This window comes from Pezoporus wallicus, unplaced genomic scaffold (assembly GCF_028554395.1).
Source record: "Pezoporus wallicus isolate ANWC-B61680 ecotype Strahan unplaced genomic scaffold, APGP_CSIRO_Pwel_v1 contig_3847, whole genome shotgun sequence".
NCBI lineage: Eukaryota > Metazoa > Chordata > Aves > Psittaciformes > Psittacidae > Pezoporus > Pezoporus wallicus.
In genome coordinates, this window is record NW_026639842.1 from 702,287 (window position 1) to 720,679 (window position 18,393).

At 42.5% G+C, this 18,393-nt stretch overlaps 1 long non-coding RNA gene across 2 annotated transcripts in view; it reads right to left on the bottom strand.

Moving 5' to 3' along the window:
* LOC130603030 (uncharacterized) overlaps positions 1-17,995 on the bottom strand; it is a 41,229-nt gene extending 23,234 nt beyond the window's left edge. For both annotated transcript variants that reach the window (XR_008973049.1, XR_008973048.1), the window contains exons 1-2: positions 17,715-17,995; positions 15,902-16,054 (exon numbers count right to left, since the gene is read on the bottom strand). This is a non-coding gene — a long non-coding RNA (uncharacterized LOC130603030). The remainder of the gene's footprint in view (positions 1-15,901; positions 16,055-17,714) is intronic.
* Positions 17,996-18,393: the final 398 nt, after the last annotated feature.

Sequence of the window (18,393 nt, forward strand, 5' to 3'; positions counted from 1 at the left end):
GAGTTTGCTTCTTTGTAGCCTTGCTACAGTGAGCTGAGATAAAACAGCACAGCAGAGATAAAACTTCCATAAGCACATTGTTTCTCTGACCTGATGACAATACACAATGTCTAATGCACAGCTTCAGTTCAACTCATACGCAGCTCTATCACTGAACACACATGTCCATTAGCTTGTTAGGCAGGGTGGGATTCAGCTCTCCCCAGTCCAGACACCAGCATTGCTCAGCCAAGTCATATTTTGTGGTCTACTGCCTGTATTGATTAAACTTCCATTGACTAGAGTGAGTTAAGACACCTGTGCCATCTTTAGCAAAGGGGAAAGAATCGTGAATGCTGTATCATGCATGAATAATGAATTCATATTCCTTCCCTGTTTTCTTTTAAGTTTTATACAACATACAAAAGACGAATGTCCCTTCCAGGTCAATGTCTTAGCGGACTGGTAAACCGCAAGTTCAAAGTTGGCTCAATGCATGTTTCAACCCACTGAAATTGTGCATGAACCTTCACTCCCTGTTGGAAAAGGAATTCATCCCTGAAAAAATATGAATGAACATGTAGAGACCTCAAGGTGAAAAACTACCCCCAAAATCTAGCTCACTACTTAGCAGTAGTGAATACAGAGCAGAGGTGGGTAGTTGAGATGTTCCCAAAACCATTGTGAGAAATTGGATGGACTGCTCCAGAACATTTCCATGAGGATTTGTTATTAAAAAAGTTTGCTTGTGAATGGCAGGTAATTTCATTGGCCAAATGTAACTGGTCCTCTTACAATATAACTGTGTTTTCTAGACTTAGAAAGACCACATTTAATTTTGGTTCAGTCTTGTATCTCATCTAAAAAGGAATAAACAGGGATTAATATACTGAATCCATACACAGGAGTCAGGGCCTTATCAAGGCATTATGTGGGCATCAGATGGGAGATTGCAGCACTCAATAAACAGGCAGCATATCATTTGGATATATCCCAATTAATCGGTGTTACTCTGTGTTTCATTTCATACAATCTCCTATAAACCTGCATTCAGGAGAGGAAAAGGCTTGTCCTGAAAGTAGTCACTACTTAACACCCCTATCATTTCACTTCATAATCATGCTGCTGCTGTAATGCCCATAAAACTACCTGACAATGGTTAGGTCATCTGATTGATCCTCATTACACTAATTATAAATGTCTCACCAGTGTCTTCTACTTCCCTATCATCAGCTGGGCCAGCCTTCTTTTGTGTTTGGAAGTTCTTGCGGGCAGGAACTAACTCCTGGGAAAAATATCCTGTCTTGCACAACAGGACCTTGACCTTTGACTGAAATGTCTGGACACTGGCTTATTGTCCAGGAACACAAACAGCCTGCATATGCCTGGTCAAAGCCTTCTGGTAAGATAGAATGTAGAAAAGAGCTCCTTCCTATGTGTCGGAACCCACGATAGGAACAAACTGTAAAGGATCTATGAACACGCAGGACTTGCTCTGCTGCTGTTCATTGACATTTTGGGCTTAATTTATCAAAAAGACAGGAAATCTTTACTGAATAAAGTTATAATTCACCTAGAAGAGAGGCGTAGTGCCCTTCTCCAAAATGAAGAAATTAATGAGGAGGATATCCAGACATAGCAGACATAGTATCTTCAATTTTGCTCTTTCCTATCCACATATCTTGACCTTTCTAGCAAACACCTCTCCTATTCTTCCCCCCCCCCCCCCAGCACTGCTTATACACTTCCAGGTGTATAACGGCCATGGCAACTTTTGCACATCCACTTGCTAAAACCTCAATGAGGACTCCTAGGGATCCTTTTGCAAACAGCACAACTCGAGGGTTTCCAGCATTCCACCCCCTGTGGCAGGCCTGGGCCAGAGCTCTTGAGAAGAATCATAGAATCATAGAATGGTTTGGGTTGGAAAGGACCTTAAAGTCATCTGGTTCCAACCCCTCTGCCATAGGCAGGGATGCCTCACTCTAAACTATGTTGCCCAAGGCTCTGTCCAACCTGGCCTTGAACACTGCCAGGGATGGAGCATTTACCACTTCTTTGGCATACCCCAGTATAATTCATAAAGGGATGTTCTGGTGTGCTGCAAGGGAGCTGGCTCTGTGCTTGGAGCAGGCAGCCACCTGTGCGCTTGCCCATGTGCTGTGCGGCAGAAGCACAACCTGCCTGCATGTCAGGAGTGCTGCAGAAGTGACAGGTGACAACCCACAGGATTGTGACTTTGAAAGGACGTGGCACCAAACACCACCACAGTCATTAGGCACTAATGCTACCTGTAGTGCTAGTAGTACTACCTGTAATACCAGTTGCATGTCCTACTCATCAGTGCTGAGTGTGGTCCTGCACAGAGCTGCCTTGATGGCATTGTTCCACTGTCTTGTACTCCTCTGTGGGAACATGCAAACTGTCTTTCCCTCCAACTCTTCCTGCTTCCTTGCCAGCAGCATTCCTTCCTTTCTTTAATACACAGGAATAACCAGAGGAGCCCAAAATGATCCTGGGTCAGGATGACTGATGGATTTGAGTCCCCACACAAGGAAGCGGAGAGGGCCAGAAGGCAAGTGGTTCCTCATGTTCCCCACGACATCCTGTCCTATGGCTTCCCATGATGAAGTTTCCAAAGAATAGACTGTGTGTCCCAGCAAGATGAGATTAGCTGATGAGTGAAGGGTTTGGTGAGGAAAGAAAGCTTTCCATCTATGCCCCCAGCCCCAAAGGCTTGCTAGCAATTTACCACTATTATTACCACTATAATTAAAAATGCATGGACATATGACAGCAACGGCAGCAGCAACCATGCAGTGCTACTGAGTCCAACCAAAAAACAGGATGAGCACAGGCACAGTTACAATGCAACAACATCCCAGCTCTTCAGAGCATGATCAGAGCTAGTGCATGACTGCACAAAACACAAGTGCCCCAGGTCTGCTCCCGGTTCAGTTCTGCAGAGGATTTCACACATCTGTCTAGGGGAACTGGAGCAAAACCAGAGCCAAAACAACACAGAACTGAACATTCCCAAATTCTGACAGGTCCAAATGAATTTGCCCAGCCTAGAAATCCTAAAGCCAACCTTTTGTGAATTTTGGATCTGGAGATCAAGTCAGAGCTATACTTCATGGCTTGGTCATATCTTTAACATACAGAAAAAAAAAATATGCCAGCCCTTAAAGCAGTTTTTGTCTTGCATTACTGCCTTTGTGATTTCAGGACTTCGGTGATGACTAAAGACATGGTTGTTACTGACTTGACCTCTCCCAGCGGAGGCGTCTTCTTACCTATGTGTTTCTTTGGGAGGCAATTATTTTCTTCCTGCTTCTGAGGTTTACAATTTTTGAGCTAGTGCTTTCTTTCAAGCTCCCACAACCCTCTCAGGGACCTCTCCAGGTAAAAGCAAATGTTATCTCAAAGGGGTACTGAGGCTTTTATTACATCCTGACTTCACTTCTGTAATTCATTATTTGCTGATCCGCCCGCCATTTCCCTGAGGCATTTGCAGCTTATGTTGAACTTCACTGGGTTTCTGAGCATTTTGCTTCTTTTCTAAGAGAACTTCTCTGATTTCATCCTGATTTCAGATTAAAATTGATTTTCTACTTATCAGATCTCCATGGGTCCTTTCCACTTCTCATAATTTGATTTTCCTATTACTTCATTTGCTGCGTCTCATCTAGTACCAATGTCAGCCTTCTCCGAGTTGCTTTTCAGGTCCCTCTTTCAGCATCAGTGTTACTGGTGAACATCTAGATAACTGCCAAAGTCCCATACTGTGTGCAGGCCTTACAGCAACTGAGTGCCCTTGTGCTCAGTTCAGGTTACCCAATATAGAACTTGGTAAAGAGGGAGATTGACCAAGACTGGTTCCAGCCTTTCCTTCAATTCTTCTGACAGGTTCTTCTTGCCTTTTACCTCATTTCTCTCTTTGTCCATGATGAACACCTGAGCAAAAGCCAAGCACATTGCTTACTTGTCACATTTGCTGGTATGATGGACAATTTCTGCTTCAGTTGTCTCCACAGGCATACAGATATATATATAACATACTGTGAAATACATAAATGCTAAGCCTATCATATGGATTCTCTAGCAATAGCTGGAGAACCTGAAAAGCTTCATACGGGGAGACAAGACTTGCCTAAGGATAGCTGCCTTGTTGCACATTGAGATTTGCTACAAGCTAATGAGCAAAGTTTAGAAATCCCTGTAAGTTTTGGTGTAAGCTACATGCATAAGGTCAAAGCTTGCCCCCAATTCCACCTCCTTTGTAGAGGTCACCTGCAAAGGGAAGAGAGCACTTTGGTTTCTCTAGGGGAATAGTCAGGTGGCATAAAAGTGGTACTGCTTCCCTCAGCCCTGCTGAAAAGTTGGGTGCATTTCCTGGTGACCCTTGGCTAGGATATCCTCCCAGCCTGTGACCAAGGCTGTTCTGAAACTTCTACTCTGCTCCTAGGAGTGAATGGTGATGGGAAATCAGCTGTGCCCTACTTTTTGAGCATGCTGAATTCACTTCAGCAGTGCTTATAGATGATTTAGCTTCTGGAAGGCATTCAGACAGTCCAGATATGTCTGCTCTCACATGTCCTTTTGATGTCTCCACCTGAGAAGCAGAGTAACTCCACTGGCATGGAGCCAGACCTACACTACCCCTGTTGAACTACTTGGGACACTTGAGTTAACCCACTGCAACCCAGTGGGTGTCCCCAGCCTATGGCACCAGCACAGGGCATGCATTCCAGAGTGCTGAGCTCGGCGTAAAACCTAAAGAGAGACAGTGGAAGAGAACAGGGAATCCCAGCATGCCATTCCTTAAGCAGGCATATACACGCCACTCTTCAAAGAGGCCTGAAGGATTTCCAGCTGCTGCCCAGAAATGGGGCCCAGGGTAGTCAGACCTGCCATCTGCTCCAACTCACTAGAATGCTAAATATGAGCATTTGGAAACCAGAACAGTTTGCTTCTAACTCTAGAGGCATCTGCTTCTCAACCACACAGAACAAAACCACCCGGGCCATTGATTGTGCCTCCCTAGCGCAAACCCATTCAGCACTTTTTTCACGCTTGGCTGTGCCTCCACGCATACGGATGCCCACACCCTCCCTCAGGACTGCAGAAGCATCTACCTCTGCCTGCTGTGTTGTGCCTCCACCTCCTGATAAATCATGCCTCTCTCTCCCTTTCCTCACAGAATCCCGACTCTTTCTGGTCCTTGTTGCCAGCACTGCTGAGTTCTGCCTTTCCCTACACTCACTCCACAAAGGAGCAGCCTGTCCATGGAGAGTACACTGAGCACACCTCCAGAATACAGACCTAAAGGCACAAGCAGGGGCATCTCTTCTGTGGCTCCCTAAGGAAAGTGAGGACCACATCACACCACAGGCATCTACCCTGGCATGCCCTGACAGCCAAGCAGAGAAACTATGTGAGATGATCATCCTGCACCGAGGGGTTGGCAGGATTCCTTAGCTCTGTTTCCGGATTTTGTAACATTTGGATGGCTTAGTAAAGACAGTGAAAGTCTGATTTCAAAAGCTGGCTGCATTCCACAGGAAAACACTTTTTAAATTAGCCTTTTTTTAAATCACGCTTTTACATTTCAATGGCTCCTGTATTAGCAGCAGCTGGGATTAGCACCTAACTCCTGACCTGGTTTGAATAAACCGAATGCTTACTGATCAGTCCATTTCCAGTCTTCGCATGGAAGCAAAATACAACAGAGAGTGATAAAAGGTACCTACGAAAGCTTTGGGGGCTTTGCCTTGATGACATCAATTTTTAGCATTTAGGCATAACATTTAAAAATATATGTAGGTCAGATCTGGGTCTTGCTTAAATTCCAGAAGATTTTCTACTAGTTTACATGAAATTAAAGTTCAATGAATTATCATTGGTGTATCGATATCTTCCAATTTGTATCCAGCATTAGCATTGCTAATAATTTTATGGTAAATGCTATGATCTATAAAAGGATTTTTACATTCAACTTACCATCAGAATATGACACTGTAAAATGTTTCTGGGTGATACATGTACAGATTAGACCTCACAAGTGTGAAACCTCAGTATGTTTATGCAGAACCTAAGTAAAAACCCAAAAGTAATGTTTTCACATTTCATTCCTTAACCCAGTTTTGTCTTATTTTGGGGATACATGCACAATTTTTTAAAGCCCATATTTGGCAGAACTGCATTTCTTTGTTGCAAACAGTTGAAATAACTATTCCAGCACCATGAAGTTGTCATTCATTAGCTTGGACTTTAGTTGATTTTAATTTTTATTTTTATTTCAGATATCCCCAATATAAACAGCCTTAGTAACATATAGGTAGTATCCTACATTTAGGCAGACCTGCCACTCTCGGCAGAGAAAAGGTGGTTCAAGAAGTCCAGTAATCTTGCCCTGACTTCACTTTCCCTTTTGCCACTTGAGGCCACTTGCACAGCAGACAGCTGCATTGGTACCCACAGTACCAATGTGTACTCTGTGTGTAACCTTTGTGCTCTGCGCCAGCCAAAATCCTGGAGAGATCTGGCCCAGGCTCATGTATCATAAAGCAGACTATTAATCCCAGCTACCAACAAAGAAAAGAAGAAAGCAAACAAGGAATGCAGCCTGGGAAGGAAGCCCCTTGTAATCATAGAATCATAGAATAGTTCAGGTTGGAAGGGACCTTAAAGATCACCTTGTTCCACTCCCCCTGCCACAGGCAGGGACACCTTCCACTAGGTCAGGTTGCTCAAAGCCCCGTCCAACTTGCTCTTGAACCCTGCCAGGGATCCATAACCTCTCTGCCCAACCTGTAGCTGTGCCTGGGACTACCACAACCCAGGTGCGGGACCTTGCACTTGGCCTTGCTGAACTTCATGAGGTTTACACTGGCCCACCTTTCCAGCCTGTCAAGATCTCTCTGGATGGCATCACTTCCCTCCAGTGTGTCAACTGCACCACACAGCTGCAGTTTTTACACCTGTTTTGCAATGCTGCAGTTTTTACACCTATTTATGTACCATCAGTTGCTCAGGGTTGTGCCTACAAATACAGACTAGCATTTAACTTGAATGGGCCTGAAAAAGAGCGGAGGGATAGTAAAGCAGTGGTGAAAAACTCAGGCATCATTTTTTAAAGTGTGATGCCACAGCAACTTGATATCTTATGGCATTTCCTCATTCATTCATTCATTCATTGTAAGGGGAATTTTTCACCCATCTTTTCCTTCCTGTCTACAGCATGAACCACAGCACCGTGCTGCAGTCATCTAACGAAAGCTATGCAGATCTCACCATGGATACCCATTTAAATAGAGAAGTCACAGGACAATTGCTATTTGTGTGCCTGAATGGAAGTCCATTGTGGGGTGTTTTTTTTTCTCCAGTGAAGCAGAACAAACCCTTCTTTTTCTTTGTTTATATGAGGTGAAAAAACATACTGAGAGATAAAAACTCTTAGCGGTAGTCAGTTCCTGCTCACTTTGAGAACATCTGGGAACACAGAGACAGTCCATCTGTCCTGCTCCTACACTTAGAAAACACACCTGTGTTATTACATACCCTTCTCATTTGTTTTGTCTGATCACACCTCATGCTGTAGTCCCTTGTGGTCAAGGACTGTTTTTTTATTGCATCTGCCTTTAGAGAAGAACCATCAACTATCAGGCACTACTCAAATACCATTTTTTTGATATAGAATATCATGCATAGATATGAAAACTTTTTAGTTGAGATATTGAGTGAAACCTCAGAAGACCTCAGTCTTTCCTCAAGGACCTGTGTCACCATTGGCACATATCACACAATCTCACAGAATCACATAATGGTTTGAGTTGGAAGGGACCTTTAAAGATCATCAAGTTCCAACCTCCTGCCAAGGGCAGGGACACTTTCCACTGGCCTTGAACGCTTCCAGATATGGCGCATCTACAGCTTCTCTGGGCAACCTCTTCCCGTGCTGCACCACTTCTTTACACTTTGGCTTTCTGTCTGTATTTTTAATTTGTTTTGCACCAGTGTCCTTGTCAGAGACAAGGTGCTCCTTGTGTTTGTGGTGTATAAACACATAAGCCAAAGATAGTCCTTGCTTCCCACACGCTTGGAAAGAAACTCTCTCTGAGAACATGCAAGGCCGGTCGCTCTGCAGGTGACCTAACCCTGCCGTGCCTTGCGGCATCAGCTGACATCTTCTGGTGCTGAACCAACTCTGGTGTCCACACAATGAGCACTGGCTTTATGCGTCTACTCAGAGGGCGCACGCTTGCTCAGAGCAAATCTGAAACCTACATTCTCACATGCATCTTCAGCTCATGTTAAGACCTCTAATTTTTAAAAGGAGGATAAAGCACTTTTACAGTGTCAGGAATCAACCAATTTTGTAACTATTTTCTTAAAGAACACTAAGATAAGTCTTCTCTTGGGGCACATCTTAAACAACACTAATACTCCACTTGCAGATCGATTAAGAGACCTGGTAGGTATCCACATGTGAATTGGATATCCAAGCCTTTGTTACAGTCAGTGGAGCCCAGAGATCTGCTCACCTCACCCTGAAGCAGACCTCTCAGCATACAAACCAGCTGGTTAAGCATAGATATCTAGTGCCAGCTTGGCCTCTGATATCCAAGACATTTACACAGCATTGCCAAATACTAAACATGACCTTCCTCCTTCTGATGTGGCAGTTGGAAGTTGGGGCCTATTATAGGGCATCTCAAATGGCACTAGACAAATATATGTGGGCCACTGAAGCAGTCAGGTTGATAGCTCTCCACGTTTCACTGCCTGTGATAGGAGTTCAGCTACATCTCACATACTGACACTTACTCCATCAGATAAAAGTCACCCTGAACGTCACATCAGAAGAGGACACTGTCAATTTTTTTCCTTCTCAAAGGGTGGGAAGTTTGGCTCCAAGTTCCAAATCAGCTTCTCCCAGAGCATCTTTCCTGTCAGAGGACATCAAGGCCAGGCTGGAAAGAGCCTTGGGTGACTTGGTTTAGTGTGAGGTGTCCCTGCCCATGTCAGGGGTTTGGAACTAGATGATCTTAAGGTCCTTTCCAACCCAAACCATTCTGTGCTTGTATGATTCTATGGGGCTCACCCAGCTTCTCGTGACTTTCCATACCTCCAAGCAGCATCCAGCCTGCCTTTAGTTGATGTGCTGACATGGTTTTGCATACTGTTAGAATATATTTAACTATAAGGTAAGCTGCTGGAAAGGAATATTTATCCAGGGCTCAGCACCTTTCAGGCTTTCTCATTGTTTACATTGTGTTTATATTGCTCAGTGGTGCCAATCAGGGTAAGTATTTATTGCTGCAGGGTGTTTACTGCTTTATATCTCAATATAGATTCTGCCATGAAGAGCTTACAATTTAATTAGAAAACATGATGCCAAGAGTTTAAAAGAAAGAAAGTTGATGAGCAAAAGAGGTACCAGTACTAATCACAAAGGCAGGAGAAACAAAGTATTTTTTTATCCCACTCTGTTTATTTTTTAGAATTGCATGTTTTTCAGTTAAGAACAAAACAAAACAACAAAACAAAACAACAAAACAAATCCTTCATGCTTCGTCTTTTTGCCCGTCCTGGTTCCCAATGCAATTTGTATTTCTCAGTAGAAAGATTGCATTTTAAATAATTTTAAGTATCTTCTTAACCCTATTTAAGATTCTTTTTTATTTGTTTGTAACTTCCATCTGCTTACATACCATTAGTTCAGGTCTGCCTATCACAAGATTGGGGCTGGATTATCAGCAGGAACATACACGGCCTTTTCTTCCCTGATGGTCTACAAAGTGAGGGAGGTCAAACTCATCCATTTTGCCTCATTCTCTTGGTTTATATGCCTGCCTGCAATCCAGCCTCCAGTACAGACCACATATCAACATGCAGGTTTCCTACTGGCCTCTCAGCAAGATCTTAATCTGGATTTCCTGGGATCATCTGCTGTGTTGTCTTGGGACATCACCCACCATTATCCCACACACTCCTTCTCAAGTGAGATGCAGCTCACCTCTATCTGCCACCTAACTCACTTCATAGGATCCAAGGACACACTTCCTCATACACAGATCACTTTTACCATTCATTTTAAAAGATAGTTTGTGTATCTCTGCAAGATAAACCCACTTAATACTCCATGAAAATCAGAAACACATGACTAAAATACTAGCCATATTACAGCAGACACCAAAATGTGCTACTACTGTGCAATGTGTAGAAGAGGTGCTAGAAATGCAAAACGCATTAAAGAGAACATTAAGCTGTTTTAAAAATCACCATGTACTGAAAACCACACTTTAGTTGTATACTACATGCATCTGCACAGTTCATGTCCTGTTCAAATGTCACAGCCATACTCTCAGCGCTCTTCTCTCTCCAGGCACAGAGGAGGCACAGAAGGCTGGAGGGAAACACTTTGCTCCTGTGCTAGAAAGCCACTTGTGAAGAAAAGGTCTCTCAGATGTGTAGGTCATATAGCATTTGTCTCACCTGGGCTCACGTTTTCACTACCAGGCACTGGCCTTTGCCAGCCAGTGTGGCAGTAAGGCAGAATATTTTCTGATGCACATATTTGTCCAGTAAACACTGAACCACATGCACATTTCACAGAAGCCTCTAGGTAAGCTGCCAGCCCCAGACCTAACTCAGAACTGGCCTAGCCAAGAGGAAAAACAGCATAAACATGTATTTTTCACTACTGGGTAGTTATGATGAGTTTATCCACCTGTAGTAACACCAAAAAGGATGTGTGATCCAAGCTTTAGTTACAGTCAGTGGAGTCTAGAGATCTGCTTACCTCACTCTGAAGCAGACCTCTCAGCACACAAACCAGCTGTTAAGCATAGATGTCTAGTGCCAGCTTGGCCTGTGATATCCAAGACATTTACACAGCATTGCCAAATACTAAACACGACCTTTCTCCTTCTGATGTGGCAGTTGGAAGTCGGGGCTTATTACTGGGCATCAGTGTAGCTTCAGCTCCGAAGTTAATCCATTACCACCAAGTGCTTGGCCCTGCTCAACCTGTGGATGATTTAATGGAGTTGGTGTCGGTGCTGCTGGAGTTGGTGTCGAAGACAAGAGAATAAACTAACCCCCTGCCTCCTTAGAGATGGTTACTTTAGCAAGAGTTCTCTGAGTCTTGGAGCAGCCAGAAGCTTGAGCCGATCTTCAACTTCCCTGATGTAGATGGGGAAACAGATGAGTCAGAAATTTTTATGAGAGCAACAGCAATTTATATCGGTAAACACTTCCTCTGAAAAATATCCTGAGGATCAAGGACCTTTGGTTAGGAACATGTTTCAGATGCCAGGAACACCACCTGAAGCTTAAACTGAGAAGAAAGCATTGTGACTTCTCAAGTAAGATTTAACTGATCTTTCTGAGCATTAGAAAACAACTGGTGTGGAAACCTTCCCTCTTACTGGAATCTTTCTGAGGCTGAAAACCAGAAATGAATCTCCAGGTCATGGAAAAGGGCTCTGCAACAGGGAAGAGAGGTCATAAGACTGTATTGAGTAAATCATCTTGACAATTTCTCATATTCAGCAGCATGAAGTGATTTTTTTTACAGGTCTCCAGAGAGTCATCATCTCCGACTGAGGGGGAAGAGGTGTGAAGAACAATCAGACATGACTTTACAAAGTTTCAACAGTTAATGGTCTTTTCTTCTGGAATCATTGCTTCTTTATCTGAAGGCCTGCTTGCTTTTGCAGAGCACAAGTCAGAGAACCCAGTTAGAGTGTGTATATGGTATACTGTATCTATAAATTATGGATATAAAATATCTGAAGATCAAGCAGCAGAGGTTTCTTTTAAATAGATTAACCCTAAGTAACTATGATGTACGGCAATTTAGAAGTATTTACAAGTAAAGCTAGCCAAGTGCAAGACATAAAGCCACTCTGCCCCTCCACCCTGGTGACAAACGTAGAGATCCTCTTAAGAAGGAGCTCAGAGACAACCAGCTCTGCTTTGACCCTCCTTTCCCCTACTCTCCTTAGGATGATTATAGGGAACTTGGAGCTGGTTTATCAGAGACCAAGCAGAGACTAGTGAGCATTTCTGGACAAAAAAAAAAAAAAAAAAAATCTATCTCAAAATACATGTGCAAGTGCAGGTTAAAATTTATGGTAAAATTATTTAATATAATTAATTAAAAGTATTCATGCATGATCTGTAGATTTTTAGGACTGGATGTTATTGATTCCTACTGACTACAGACCCTGCTTTCATGTGATTAATTTTTGTGATGCATAAATTGCCATTATCTGTTCTTATTTACATAGCAGAGTACAGGTGATCTACAACAGAATTAGCTTTTAGACATTTCAGCATGTGAAGAATGACACTTTTTTTTGACTTATCTAATAATCACCTTCAGCTCTGCAGCTTCAGGAGCAATAAGCCTATAATTCAAAAGGATGTGTGAAATGAAATAAACCAAAAATGCTTCAAGTCATGACTGATGAATACAACAAATTGGGTTCACCTGCCACCTTTCCTGCTATCCTCCATAATCACCTCTTCTATCTCAAGTACTTTGTATCACTAAGAAAGATGTCACCTCATAATCCAGCCATAAGGTGTAAAGCTCTCAGAAGAATCCCTTTTGTTGGATATAATTAATTATAAGCAGTAGAGTGGATCATTTCTTGAAGTTGTGAAAAAAAAAACAAGGCCAGGAACAACCAACTTGGGCTGAAATGAAGTGTCAGACACTGTACACCCAGTACTTTCAGAAAGGATACATCCTCTTCTTGCTTGGACTGAGCAGTTTGAGTGCATCTGAAGACGAGTGAAGCACAGTTGCCTGGAGCCAACTCTTCTTGGCATGGTCTGGGTAGTCCCTTCCCAACTACACCAGCTACTACTGGTCTCAAAGGACTGTGACAGCAGCTGGAAATCACCAGCACTGAAAGGGTGTTTTGGATACACTCCTTTCTATCCAGTGATGCAATGACCCTAGAAAGGACTAGTGTTAAAGGGATTACTGCAACTCACTATGCCCCTAGGAACAAGCTCCTGATGTAAAGGACTATCCAGCATGCTGACACTAAAGCATCTCTCAGACCCTACAACTAGACCACAGTATTTCAAAGTAATTTTTAAACTTGGAATAGTCACTGGTTCATGGCATTTGAAATACTAATCTGTGTCTGAATTTCTTGTATATTTACCACAGTCTCCATCAAGTGCTCTTTATTATAAATCAAACTTTTAGCCACATCATTATAGATGACCTGTCTTGTATCCAATACACATATGACATAGCAGCCTGCAGCAGTCTTCTTCTATGGTGTTAAGAGTAAATTTACACCCTCAGCATCCCACTGTTGTAGGTATTTGATGGAGATGGAGACGAAGGGGAAACCCAAAGGTGCCTAGCCGAAGGAACATCAGTTGCACCATGCAAGTTACACATGAAATCATGACTCTGAAGGGCAAAGGGCAACGTACTTCTTCCCTTCCTCTGTCAATACAGTCTTGCCTTTCTGGTCACGAACCAGGCTGCACTTGTCATCACGCTGCGAGTACAATCTCTTGAAGTCCAACCTGTACAGCTCTATTACACAAATCACACTATCCCAGCCTCATAATCCATCCACAGCTCAATTTGATAGGGAAAAAAATAAAAATCTCCTTCTCCCCTGTACTAATTCAGACACTTGTGTGTAAATACATGCATAAGTAGGACACCCACCCATCACAGATTAATGACACATCTACCATCTGAAAACATCCATTTCTGTAAAAGATAAGGTGAGGACTCCAATCTCCCTGTCCTTCAACACTGCACAGCCATTTATACGATGAGAATGGAGTAGCTCTATAGCCAAGCAGCAATACAGTTTCCAAGCTCAAATGAACATTCAAGCAAGCAGAGAATCTGCTAACTCTTCATTACTAAGCTTTACCATTTCCAGATGCGTTGCTTTATCCACCAAGGAATACACACCCATGAATAAGAGCTAAAGGATCTTCACTATTGCTATAACTGAACAAATACACTTCTGATTGTCTTTAGAACCATCTGCAGTTCTGTGTCACAGACAGATATTTGATGCAGGGTTAAAGCAGCTTCTCCAAGTAAATAGAAAATTTAGGAGAGCTCTGTGATTTAAATTGTGTTCTATGTTAATAGCACTGCATAATATTTAGTGATATGACTAATGCTAGATTCAGGGAAAAGTGTTGTTTTAGAACCACATTTTTTGTAATGAATGTTTCATTTGGCCTGAATAAACTTAAAAAAAGAGACACTTCCTGAATTCTACATTTGGTCTTTTCGTACATCATAATCTGCTGTGACAGACAGGCCATTACAAAGCCTATCTGATGATAAATTGACTAATGGCCAAATAAAATGTTGATTTCAGTCAAAGACTACATTTTTCTTGAATAATTGGAAAAAAAGGTGCCACACATATTTCTATAGAGGCTATTTGCTTATGTTTCAAATCTTAAATATTTGTTATTATCTTTCATCTTTTCAACCCGGCTCACTATTGTGCCTTACACAATCTATGCACATCTATGTACAACTAGAAACATTTGATATTGCTATCTTTGCAAATCACTCATCTAGTAGCCTGAAAACTTCCATGCAATTTTCCTCACAGATCTCCAACATATTTGAGAATGAGAGAATCAAAAATGCATACAAAAGCAAAAATTGGAAACAGAAAATCTTTTTACAATCTATGAGAATAACAGCAGGAAATACAATCAAAGATACTCATGTTTGAAATGGGAAGCTTGGGGAATTAAATATATGCATATGTATATTCCACACTGAATCTTAGCATAGGGCTCAAGAGGACAGAAATAAAAAATTATAGTACTTTATCAGAGCATACACAACTTCTGCACAGTTACAACACTGAGCTCAAACATCTTCATACCTTAGTTTGCTACCTGTTAACTGGGCATAAATACATTTATATTTCACACAGTGGTTACATTGAGTTGGTTTCAGCTCCCTTTGGAAAATTCTTATTCAGCCACAAAATTTACATAAATTATATGATTCCCATTAAGGTCTAGTTAGATTTTAAAAATGGGTTCATGCTACAGAAACAAATATTGTCACAGACAAACAATAACTAAATCGAAGACAGCATATTGTACAAACCCAGAATGTGAGAGATCTGTTTTCAAGTCCTGGCTCTGCTACAGACCTGCTCCATACAGACAAAGTAAGGCCTCTATACTAGTGTTTTGGTTTCAGCTGTAACAGTTATTTTGTCTGTTTGATGATAGTGTAAAGTGCATGAAATAGAATGGTTATTTCCAGAGTTGTGATTATGCCCAATTAACAGTAATTATTACTGTTAAACCATCTCCTCAAAGTTTGTAATCAGCTGCAGTTAACAATGGTTTTAATATTCACGGTACCATCTTCAGCTTAGACTTTTTTACCCCATATTAATGAAAACCAAGATTTTACAAGGGTGGGCACTCATGCCACAACTTTATTTTAAAATGGTCCCTATGTCTTAAAGAAATCTGACTAACCTGCTGAAGGAACAAGGCTGGAAGGAACAATCTAGTCCTGTTTCAGTGGAATTTTTATTATGTCACCCAAGTGCTTCACAAACTTTAATGAATTGTTCTCTATGCTCTTTTGGGGAAGGAAATATTATCCTTTGCATTATACTTAAAGGAAATCATAAAGACTGTAAAGTCCAAGCATTGCAATGTGTTTAGTGACTTCTAAGGGTCTGAGTTTCTGACTGCTCAATTCTAGGTTTAGCTTCCAGGAATACTGTATTTTTTGCAGTTCCTTTTTGTAAGGAGTTACCTTCTTAAGTTTACCAAATACCTCATTCTTTGTTGCTGAACTAGGACTCCCAATTGAAGAAAAAAAAACCCAACTTATAAATCACTAATATACTGAGAAGTAACTTACAGAATCCCTTCTACATCTGTTTGACCACAGATCAAGAAAGAACCAACTACATCTTAGTCTCATCTTGCCTGCTGTTTGTGGACTCACAATCCTGTTGTTCACACACATTGTTCCTTCAGAGATTCATTCTCTCTGCAGACTGCTGAGTTTGAGCTGTAGAAGAAACAGGAGTAGTTTGTATTACCACACAGCATCCATTGCTGATTTGTAATATTTTACTCATATCTGTGCACACATTCCTCAGCTAGCAGCGTACCAAGGAAAATTGTCAAATCTCTTTGATCTCAGCAGCATGCCTTTAAGAATTGGAAGCATTCACTGATTAAGTTCTATATCCCCCACCCTCAAAAGAGAATTAGAAGTGGCCCAAGCAAGTAGAAAATTCCCACTACTTTATGGAAAAAGTGCATTATTTTCACTGTTAACCACAACAAAAGTTAACAATAGGAAATAAAAATCATAGAATCATAGATACATATTGACATGTTTATCAATAGGTAACAACTTTATAACATTGGACTTTTAAAAAATTTAGTCTAAAGGTATTCTTTTCCTTTAATAACACAGATAAGCTGCTTTGGGGAAAAAATCCAAAACAACAAACTCTATCCATTAAAGAAAACTCTCTCCTACCACGAGGCTGTTTCCATGTGCTGATCTTTAATGGGAATCAGTCATTTTCTCTCTCACACACTCCTTCAGTTACAGAAAGGGAGAAGATGAGCTCTGCAGTCATAAACCCTGAGACAGCAGAGGGAATGATACAGTGCAGTGTTATTAGTCTGATGGATTTGGTTTTCTGTCCAAGTGTTGCATGGGAGTATGGCTTCAGGAAGAGGTGAAGACTGTATGTCTAAAGGGTATCAGGAAATTTGAGGCTCCTCTAAAACAAGGATATAATGGGACTCATGATGTTTGCCAGTTTAAAATTAGATGTTTCTTCTTCATTCTAAGAAGAGAACTGTAGTCTGCTGAAAAGCATCAAAGAATAAAATCCCTATGCTCAAAGCTAAGTTTTATTCCTTTTCCTCATCAGGGTCTATGCTAGCCATCTTCCTTTGCTCAGCATTTCTTCCTCGTAACAGTTCCGAAACAACTTACTAGGGAAAAAAACACCACCACCTGTGTTTGTAGCACTTACTTCCTGAGGCACACTTCCCTCGGATGAATGGTAAAGCTTCACGTCAGATGAGCCCTAATTTCATTTCAGGTACTATGGCATACTTTATTTCCTCTGTTACCTAGGGATTTGGAACAATACAGTAACCTCAAAAAACATTCCAAAGGAAACCTGGGTGTGTTTTAGGTCTCCTAAGTTAACTGCAGTATTGTCTCCATGGGGATTTCTAGGAGGCAGAACTACGATTCTTCATCAGTAAGGATTAAAAACAGGGTCAGAAGGCCCCATCTGGATTGATTTCTGAGATGCAAAGATGGGCAGCAATGCGTAGTACAGGTAATTATATTGTAAGGTGATGTAGCTTTGCCACGTTTGAGGTAAAAGGCAAGCTGAGGACTGGGAGTAATCCTGAAAGACGATTCTTTCTAGTGTTTTTTGTTCGTTTGTGGCTTTTTAAGTCCTTAGAAGAAGCCGCATGTTTTCCATTTGCCTCATTAACTGTAGTTAAAAACAAATTATGATTTATAATAAATAACTAGAACTGTTAGACAAGAGTTGTCTGTTCCTTGCTCAAACAAAAGAACTCTTGAATTTCTTGGAATTCCCCAGTTTCAGATAACTGATGATATACTTTAGTGCTCAGTAAAGAGGCTGGTAAGTTAGAAGAGCGCTACTAACACAATGATCTCCCACCTGAAACAGAAGGCTCTTCCATGAAATGCTCTTCTCATAAAACCCATTTATGTTTATCGCTGCCTTTTGAAGCCGCAGCTACTCAGTCTCACTCCACAGACGCTGCTATATTCAGAACTAGAATATTCCGTGGTAGGATATGCAATTTTGGACAGGCATCTGGATCCTCCCACTGCTGTTGTGACAGCGCTTCACAAGCGACAACGCGCCCCGTGTCAACGCAAAGTCCCGACAGCTTTCCCAGACTCGTGGCCGCGGTGATGGCGAGCACGGGCCAGGCGCGCTGCCTGCCCGAAGGGCGGGCTCACAGGGCCGGTACTGTCCCTTCGCGGGCCGCGCTCCCGCAGGGGAGATCTGTCAGGACTGCCGGGGAACCGCACGGCGCCCGCAGCCGTCACCGGGGAAGCGACAGACGCGATAGGAGCTGCGATAGGAGCTGCGACAGGCGCGACAGGCCGGGGGGTAGGGGGCCGGCCTGAGGCAGGCGCGCGACCCGCCCCACCCAGCCCAGCCGGCGGCCCCGGGGCTAGCGCGAGGCGGTAAAACGCCTCAGGGTAGGCGGGCGGCGTCGGGCGGCCTCCGCGCGCTCATTCAGGGAGGGTGACGTCACGTGCGTCACGTGTGGCCGCGCGTCAAGCCGCGCGCGGGCCTCCGCTCGGCCAATCCGCGGCAGCTGGTG